The sequence below is a fragment of the Portunus trituberculatus genome, chromosome 44 (assembly GCF_017591435.1).
Source record: "Portunus trituberculatus isolate SZX2019 chromosome 44, ASM1759143v1, whole genome shotgun sequence".
In the NCBI taxonomy this organism is placed as follows: domain Eukaryota; kingdom Metazoa; phylum Arthropoda; class Malacostraca; order Decapoda; family Portunidae; genus Portunus; species Portunus trituberculatus.
This window is the reverse complement of record NC_059298.1, coordinates 5,153,432-5,163,053: the sequence shown is the minus strand read 5'-3', so window position 1 is coordinate 5,163,053 and position 9,622 is coordinate 5,153,432. Positions and strand designations below refer to the sequence as shown.

At 39.6% G+C, this 9,622-nt stretch overlaps 1 long non-coding RNA gene across 2 annotated transcripts in view; it reads left to right on the top strand.

The window, feature by feature from the left end:
• Window positions 1-8,210, top strand: part of LOC123518604 — a 34,252-nt gene extending 26,042 nt beyond the window's left edge. For both annotated transcript variants that reach the window (XR_006678834.1, XR_006678835.1), the window contains one exon: window positions 7,773-8,210. This is a non-coding gene — a long non-coding RNA (uncharacterized LOC123518604). The remainder of the gene's footprint in view (window positions 1-7,772) is intronic.
• Window positions 8,211-9,622: the final 1,412 nt, after the last annotated feature.

The following is a 9,622-nucleotide window of genomic DNA, read 5'->3' as shown; positions in this document are numbered from 1 at the left end:
GAGTCATCGTGTGAAGGTAAAATGTTTGTCAGGGTCTCGTGGTTCCTCAGTGGACACACACACACACACACACACACACACACACACACACACACACACACACACACACACACACACACACACACACACACACACACACACACACACACACACACACACACACACACACACACACACACACACACACACACACACACACACACACACACACACACACACACACACACACACACACACACACACACACACACACACACACACATCTCAATATTTTACTCTTACTTTGTGACATTACAAACAACATATTCAATCTATTTTAACATTTTAACTCTAACTCTCAGGTTCCTTCTAAGCCTTTCGTGGAATTTCGTGATGTGCTGAGAGAGAGAGAGAGAGAGAGAGAGAGAGAGAGAGAGAGAGAGAGAGAGAGAATGATCTCCGGCTCCCTCACCTATATACATTCAGGAGCTCGGATCATCTCGCCAAAGCTATCTTGGCTGCAGCCGAGATGCCATGTGATGTGTGTGTGTGTGTGTGTGTGTGTGTGTGTGTGTGTGTGTGTGAGTTGTCATATTGGCATGTAGGTACGAGAGATGAGTAACTGTTAATAGTAATGTTCTGTTGGGGTCGTGAGGGAAAAACTTTATTAGAACGTGAGGAGCTGGTCGCACACGCGCACATGGGTATGAGCACACACACACACACACACACACACACACACACACACACACACACACACACACACACACACACACACACACACACACACACACACACACACACACACACACACACACACACACACACACACACACACATTTACACTCACCATGACCAACAGGAATGAACTAAGAAGATGCTATGATGACAGGTTGAAAGATTCTACCATCTCAATTCAGTCTTATCCTCTTTGAACTCGGGAATTGTTAAGTTTGAATTAAGAAACTTTTGAAGAAGTCTCGGAACCAAATAAAAACTTTCCCCGGACGATCAGAAGCATCACTTTCTCGGCATACGTATCTTTTCGCCTCGTAACTTTATTGTGGTCTTGGTGTCTAAGGTAATGGAAGAATTCATTGATTTATTAATGTGTTTAGCTAATTGCACTACAATTAGCAACTTTACTCCTTATCTTACTTATTCCCTATCCATTTTCCTAATTAACACTTGTGGACAAATAACTTTATTTTTTCCATTGTGAAGTTATTAATGTTTTATGGGCTATGTTTTTGCCGAGTTTCAATAATTCATAAGGTATAGTATCGGTCAAGTTTCACTGGTAAAGCTTAGATAAAGACGAGTGTAGATATTTTCCATGGTAAAATTCTGGTGGCTTTCTAGCTATCATTCTCTCTTCAAAATGGAAAGAAATTAAAAATTATTTTCGTGGTAAAATTTTACGAGTATCAGAAGCACGTTGGTAAGGGAAATGAGCGTGGCAGGATCCTTGACTGTTGCATTACTTTGACTTCTGAGGGAATGCGTAGTCACTAACTTTTCGGATAGGTCGTTACCTCTCAAAATGCGTGACTTTCTTGCCTTTTTATTCGCATGTACAAATGCCAAGGACACACACACACACACACACACACACACACACACACACACACACACACACACACACACACACACACACACACACACACACACACACACACACACACACACACCTCGTAGTGTAGTGCACGCTCGACTCACAATCGAGAGGGGCGGGTTCGAATCCCGGCGCGGCGAGGAAAATGGGCAAGCCTCTTAATGTGGAGCCCCTGTTCACCTAGCAGTAAATAGGTACGGGATGTAACTCGAGGGGTTGTGGCCTCGCTTTCTCGGTGTGTGGAGTGTGTTGTGGTCTCAGTCCTACCCGAAGATCGGTCTATGAGCTCTGAGCTCGCTCCGTAATGGGGAAGACTGGCTGGGTGACCAGCAGACGACCGAGGTGAATTACACATTCTCTCTCTCTCTCTCTCTCTCTCTCTCTCTCTCTCTCTCTCTCTCTCTCTCTCTCTCTCTCTCTCTCTCTCTCTCTCTCTCTCTGTTGATATCTTGTTATCCAGCATCTTCCTTGTGTTACTGATTGTCTGTTTATATCGTGTTCCCCAATGCCTTCCCTTTGTTACCACTTTCTTCTTTAGAAATGCAACTCAACCTTTTAATTCATCTTTACTACGACGATCCTGGAATCGACCACTATTGGTGTATTACGACAACACTACAAGCTCATACTTCCGTCTTGTGCGTATCATCTATGCACTGTTTCGGCGTCACTGTATCTTGTCTGTAAAAATAATATTTGTTCGACCCTTTTGGGAATCATGTAGACTGTAGAGAAAACATTACTTCCTGTAGAAACCAGTGGAAAATACTAGATTAAATATGTAACAGAAGATAAAAATTAATAATTTAAATACTTAGATCCTTGTTGCGACTATCACTTAGCTTATAATTGCTGTTATGTAGATTGTGCATCACGAGATCACGTGGTTACTGATAGCATACACAGTTAGGATCATTGAATTAATCAAGAGTAACATAGACACCCTTATAAATGCTCGTTTTCTTACTTTTCGGGAGGAGGTTTGTAGAGAGCATGATGTTCTCACGGGGACTACTACAATTCAACACAACCTTGCAAAAGAGATGTTAAATATTTAATATCATGAGAGAGAGAGAGAGAGAGAGAGAGAGAGAGAGAGAGAGAGAGAGAGAGAGAGAGAGAGAGAGAGAGAAATATATTAAAAAGTTAAATAGGACAAGTAACACACAGAAACATACAATTGCACAACAAACGACATTTTCACATCCGACGTGCATTTATATATATATATATATATATATATATATATATATATATATATATATATATATATATATATATATATATATATATATATATACCAGTCTTATGAAAAATGTGGAAGGTATTTTTTAAGTAACTCGTAACCATTTTTTCCGTTTTTTCCCCTCCCTTGCTCTCTCCCTTCGTTAGCCTCCTGCCTCCTCTCTCGTCCTCTTGCCGCTCCCACCTCGGAAATGCAAAACCACGAATGTGCTTTATTTCAGATTGAGACAGACAGAGAGAGAGAGAGAGAGAGAGAGAGAAGAGAAGAGAGAGAGAGAGAGAGAGAGAGAGAGAGAGAGAGAGAGAGAGAGAGAGAGAGAGAGAGAGAGAGAGTGTACGTATGTGTCGGAACAGAATTTAAGTGAATGGGTAAAGGGTAAACTCTGCATTGGGAGATAGGAGCATGCAGACAGTCAAGAGAGGAGTATCGTGTGAGACTTTCTGATGGTGCATTGGAATCGTACAGAGGCAACTGGTGCTACTGGTGATGATAAAGTAGTAAGAATACGATGAATACTACATTTGTGGATGGAATAACATGATAATCCGGCGCCTTTATTATTTTGACGTTAGTTCTTTGAAAAGCCAATAGATTCATAGAACTGACTAATAAGTATGAAAAATGAAGAAGTAAATAAAGGAATGTATAAGTAAATGAAAGACGAACAAAAGAAAAGGAAAAAAAAACACGTCATTGCTTTGCTGCTAAAAAAAAAAGAGAAAAAAAGTAATTAGAAAGCTAAATCGTAAGTGCGTACTTATCTCCAACACACACACACACACACACACACACACACACACACACACACACACCGTAGGATAACGTCTGGCTGTCTCGTCATAGACTGCAGCAGATCAAACAGTGAATTACACACACACACACACACACACACACACAGTACCCATCTTACCCCCACCACGTGCGTCTGAGTCAAAGGAAGATAACAGCTTACCACTTCTTGTATCAGCCCTTCGTGTCAGTGCCAGGGACCTCCTTAGTGGCAGTGAGGAGAGACATGTGCAGGAGAGCTGGCGCCTCGCTGCTGCATCACACCGAGTCAGAGCTGCAAATATGTTAGGCAGATGAATGACATGGGAAGAGAACGTGGTGCAAGGAAAGATTCGTGGAAATTACAGCTGGAGAGAGAGAGAGAGAGAGAGAGAGAGAGAGAGAGAGAGAGAGAGAGAGAAGGGGGGGAGGCGTAGGTGTGTTTGTGTGTGGTTGGATGGATGAGTAACTAATAAGAGTGGGTAGTAGATGTAAGGTGGATCTCTCTCTCTCTCTCTCTCTCTCTCTCTCTCTCTCTCTCTCTCTCCGATTATTTTTTTCATTATTTCTTTGTTTTAATGTCTTGCTTTACGTGTCTGGTTATTTATTTCGTGGTTTCTTTTATATTTTGCCTTCGTATTTCTGTTCCTTTATATTTCAGCCTCGCATTTAGTTCCATTTTTTGTATTTTAGCCGTGGGTATACTTAATATTGTCATTGTGGCTTCACGATTCTGTACAAGTTTTCTTAATACACTGCATTTAGATTTCCGAAGGACCGGCGTTTGGTACCTATCAACACAAGGGATTGAGACTGGCTTACACATAATTTGCAGAGATGAAAAAAAAAAAAAATTCGTAATACATTAATCTCTTCAGTACCATGACGCGTTTCCATAGTTATTTTGCTTGCTATTTAGTGATTTTTATACAGCTTCAGATACTTATGTGGGGACTAAAACAGTGAAGACTCTGGCCATTAATCTTCTGATCTTCATAATTTGTGGTTACTCAAATAAAATCGTTAATAGGACTGCAAAAAGCCAGTTTGTCTGTACGAGACACTTACAAAAACATACCAGTGATTATTAGAATAACCATTATCGTCATTATTTTCGTCACTTATGAATTTATCCACTCTTCATTTAAAGCTATAAAATGTCGGTCTACTTCCTTCTTGCGATGTTTGTTTTATTAATTTACAACACAATTTTGACGAGGCAGGCGAGAAACGAGGTCACCCGGGGCTCGTCATAGAAGCCTCGAGTATGTTTTCTCTCTCGCCATAAATACTTGAGGGTGGCTGGGTGGCGGGACGGTGTGTCTTGTTTTATTTCCTCTGTTTTACTCCTTTACGAGGAAAATATTGCAACACTTCTGGCAGTAAAAGTATAACAGTAATATCCGTCTCTTTATTTTCTCTTTTACTCCTTTCCTTAACGAGGAAAGTGGTAAGAATATTTTTTGGGAGTCTGGTTGAAATATAGTAGTAGTGATGGTAGTAGTAGTAGTAGTAGTAGTGATGGTAGTAATAGTATTAGTAATAGTCGTAGTGGTGGTAATAGTAGTAGTGGTAATCGTAGTAATAATGGTAGTAGTAATAGTTGTAGTGGTAGGAGTACTAGTGATAGTAGTAGTAATAGTAGTAGTATTTACTGATCTAGAAATACCACAAGGAAAACGTTGTTCTCCTCGTAATAGCAGGATAAAACAGGACTTACTAAGATAGTAGTAGTACTAGTAGTAACAGTAGTAGTTGTTGTTGTTGCAGTAGCACTTCCCTTCATTTATTCCCATCTTTTTTGTGTTTTTTTATTTATGGAGCTCCCAAAGTCTTTAAACGCAGGAATCTCCCTTCCTTTTTCCTTCGCTGTTTCACGAGGGACGGTATGAACATTTTAGTCGGGAGTTTGTGTGTTGGGACCTGAGAGAGAGAGAGAGAGAGAGAGAGAGAGAGAGAGAGAGGGGGGGGGGATGACCCGAACTTACTTTTAGCAGATAATGCCTAGAGTAACATTAGTCATCCTTTATCTCCTCCTCATTTGCTCTTTCACTCCTCCACGTCTTCCTTAAAGGGCCATTTCAACACATGTGCCGGGAGAGATTCCAAAGCTTCCTACACAATTTAGAACCAACGTGCTCTGTCCTTTTCTATTCCTCTCAAGTTTCCTTTGTATTCTTGGGCCAGTCTTCTTTTGTTGTGCAGGAGAAAAAAAAGACTGAAAAGCTACTGTTGAAAGGTTTAAACGTGGTCGGTCATTCATTCGCCTTCATCCACCTACTTTAAACTCGTGTGTTTCTCGCGTTTTCTTGCTGTTTCTCATCCCGATATTTAGTTATGTACAAGTGTCTCTGCATTTCACGATTTTTACGCTATCAGTAATGAGACGCATTTTTACCATGATTTTTTAGTATGATTAGACGATTTTATTTGCATTAGAATGGGTCTATGGTGGTCAGAAGGTTAATAGCTAGAATCCTTACCATTTTAATCCCTAAGTAAATTTCTGAAGCTGTGTAAAATCGCCAAATTATAACCAGAATGAATATGAAAACGCGGCATAGTGCTGAAAGGGTTAATACTTGCCCGTGATCTGCTTTCATTCTTCCCACATTTCTGTCTCTATTTGTTGTATACAAGACTTCAGGTTTTAGGAAATTGTGAAATGGAAGAAGTAGGGGATCAGAAGCGTGGTCGTGTTGGTGTTGGAGGAGGAGGAGGAGGAGGAGGAGGAAGAGGAAGAGGAAGAGGAAGAAGAGGAAGAGGATCCGGCCGTGTGGAAAAGTTGTAATAGAAAGAAAGAAAGGAAGAAAAAGGAAAAAAGAAATGGGAATGCGCTGTTGTGGAATATTTGAGAAAAGAAAATAAGGAACCAGATTGGAAATAAGTTGAAATAACTTTATTGTTGGCAAAGAAAGGAGAGAGAAAAATGGAAAGCGCATTATAGAAAAGATGAAATGATAAAAGAACAAGAAAGAAGGAAATGAGAAAGGAGAGAGAGAGAGAGAGAGAGAGAGAGAGAGAGAGAGAGAGAGAGAGAGAGAGAGAGAGAGAGAGAGAGAGAGAGAGAGAGACAGGAACAGAGAAAAAAAAGCGTAATGAAACTAAAAAAAAAACTGAGTTTAAAAAATAGATAAAAGAAAAGTAGAAAGATGCGAGAAATGGAACTTAGAAAATAAAATGAGTGGGCATACAGTTATACGTACATTATAATAAGAAACTAAGAAAATAATATAAGAAATGTAGAAGCTAAGAAAAGTTAAAATAAAGTATAAAAGAAAGAAAAAGAATAGAGATAAGTAGCTCTGGAAAACTTCAACGAAAGAAAGAGAGAAATTAATGAGAAGAAAATAAGTCGCGCTAAATTTTATGCTCCACGAAGCAACATCTGTTAGAACATGAGAGAGAGCGAGAGAGAACATGTCAAGTCCTTATTTCCTTCCAGCCATTCTCGCTTCTTCTCTTCCTTCTACTTTTATCCTCCTCCTCCTCCTCTGGGTAGTGTTGAGGTTGTGGCAGTGGTGATGAGAAAAATGATTACAGTAATACGTATTTAGCTGTTTTCACGTCATAAGTTCGTCTCAGACACAAATTATGCGCGAAGATTGACATGGACGCGTGTGTGAAACCAACAACCATGCTGTACGTGTTCTCGCTTTATTGTTCCTTTGTATTTCTGCTCAATTGAACAGTCTCATAAAATCAACACCTCCACTATGGTCTGCTATTCCTTTGTGTATTGTTTGTGTACTTGTTCATGGAAACCGCTTCGTAAGGCCCATTATCTATGCTGCTCTCTTCTTTCTCTGTGCTTCTTTGTTTATCTATCGCGGATACAGCATCGTGCAATATCGAAAATCTCTTCTACTGTGTGTTGTTTCTTTGTGCTTCTCCAGTTTCATTACTATTTTTTCTATCTGTGTTTATTTGTGTACTTGCTTACTTACGTACCTTACATACAGTTGCACACACTCTTTCCTTTGCCTTTTGCGTTTCTTTATGTTCTTGTTAATTTCTTACACCTTGCAATAATAGCTGAATAAAAAACGGTAATTGTAATAGTTCAGTTACTTATTTTCTTTCTCTATTTTGACAATATTATGTTTCTTGAAATTATTTTGATGTTACATTTGTAGTGGAGTTGGCAATATTATTCATTTGCAGGTCGCTGCACTAATATGGGGTCGTCCAGCGTTGATTCCTCAGGTACCGTTATTTCCCGCAGTAACTGACTGGTCACTGGTTCCGTTATGACGCCCGCAGGACCTGGCTTGTCGGCGGACTCTCGCAAGGCCAAGATATGTTATTAACCCCTTCAGTACTAGGACGCATTTTTACCTTGAGATTTGTGTACGATTAGATTATTTCATTGACATTAGGAAAGTTCTATGGAGGTCAGAAGGTTAATGGCCACAGTCTTCACTATTTTAATCCCCCACCTAAGTTTCTGAAGCTGTATGAAATCACCCAACAGCAAACTGAATGAAAAGGAAACGCGTCATGGTACTGAAGGGTTATCTTGGTAAAAACAAAGACATGTTGGTGTTATGTGTGTGTTTGTATGCTTTCCCGCTCTCAATTATAAGATTACTGGATTTTAGATATAACGGTTCTTATTGTTACTCTTTGCATGTGGAGTAGACAGAGAACAAAGAAAAAGAATGTGTGGATAAAAGGATTTGCTACATTTTATTATCGCTTCCGAAAAGATTAAAAGGAATGAAGATCTCCAAAACTATTCTAGAGAAAGTATTATTGTTGTTGATGTCAATTTTCCCTGTTTCGTCATAAAGCATGCATTATCAATCTCACCATTTTTTTTTTTTTTTTTAGCAAATGTTAAAAATACACTGATTTGTCGCTGTTGCAGGCAGAAGAGAAGATTTTTTTTTTTTCCAAGCTGATTTGAAGTTAGGTGACGGATCCAAACGACTGACTGGTGAAGGTTATGTCTCGTTGAGTGGTTATCTTTTCATTGCATCAAAGGACCACAGGGCAAAATAATGCTCTTTAAGGCTCATACTATCTGAAAATGGTTATTTTTTAAGCTTACCCCGACACACACCCTGCCGTTCGCTTACACTTTCGTCAACAGGAAACAAACATGGCTCTCTCTCTCTCTCTCTCTCTCTCTCTCTCTCTCTCTCTCTCTCTCTCTCTCTCTCTCTCTCTCTCTCTCTCTCTCTCTCTCTCTCTCTCTCTCTCTCTCTCTCTCTCTCTCTCTCTCTCTCTCTCTCTCTCTTAGTTGTTGTTTGTTAATCTCTCCCGTTCAGTGTTGTTGTATTCTTGCTAGTCCAATGTAGCAACTTTGCAACATAAATGCATAACTGGCAACTTTTACTGTGAGGCCAGGAACCCAGCCAGCTCGGGATCCCAATTCTCCACGAGTGTAATTCCGTTGATACACAGGCAGTCCCTCTTCTACACTTTAGTACAAGTTTGGTTGATCGTAGACGAGACAAACGAGGCAGGGTGTGTGTCGGGGTGATGTGCAGCGTGCAGGAGAATAGAAGGACAGATCCTCCGAAAGTGTAAACGTCTATCGATCGAATCATACAAACCACATTAAATGCAAGGACATGTAAAAATATTTATTCAGTTATGGTTTTCTTTTAACATTAATGATATCTTAGGATATATTTATACTATAAACAAAGAATTTGATTTGACAACAAAAGCTAATGGCAACCTTTCTCTTTAAAGACTATAATTTCCGTTTAACGATGCAGACGGAAAGAGAGAGAAATCGGCGGTAACTGGAGTTGACAAAAAAATGTTATAGAGTGTGACGATTCCTTAATCTCTCCAGTACCAGGACGCGTTATCATATTCATTTTGGTTACTATTTGGTGATTTTATACAGCTTCAGAAACTTTTGTGGAGGATTAAAATAGTGAAGACTGTGCCCATTAATCTTCTGACCTCTATAGACTCTTCCTGATGAAACTAAAATGGTCTAATCACATCTAAAAATCAAGGTAAAAATGCGTCTTCAATACTGAAGAGGTTAAGCG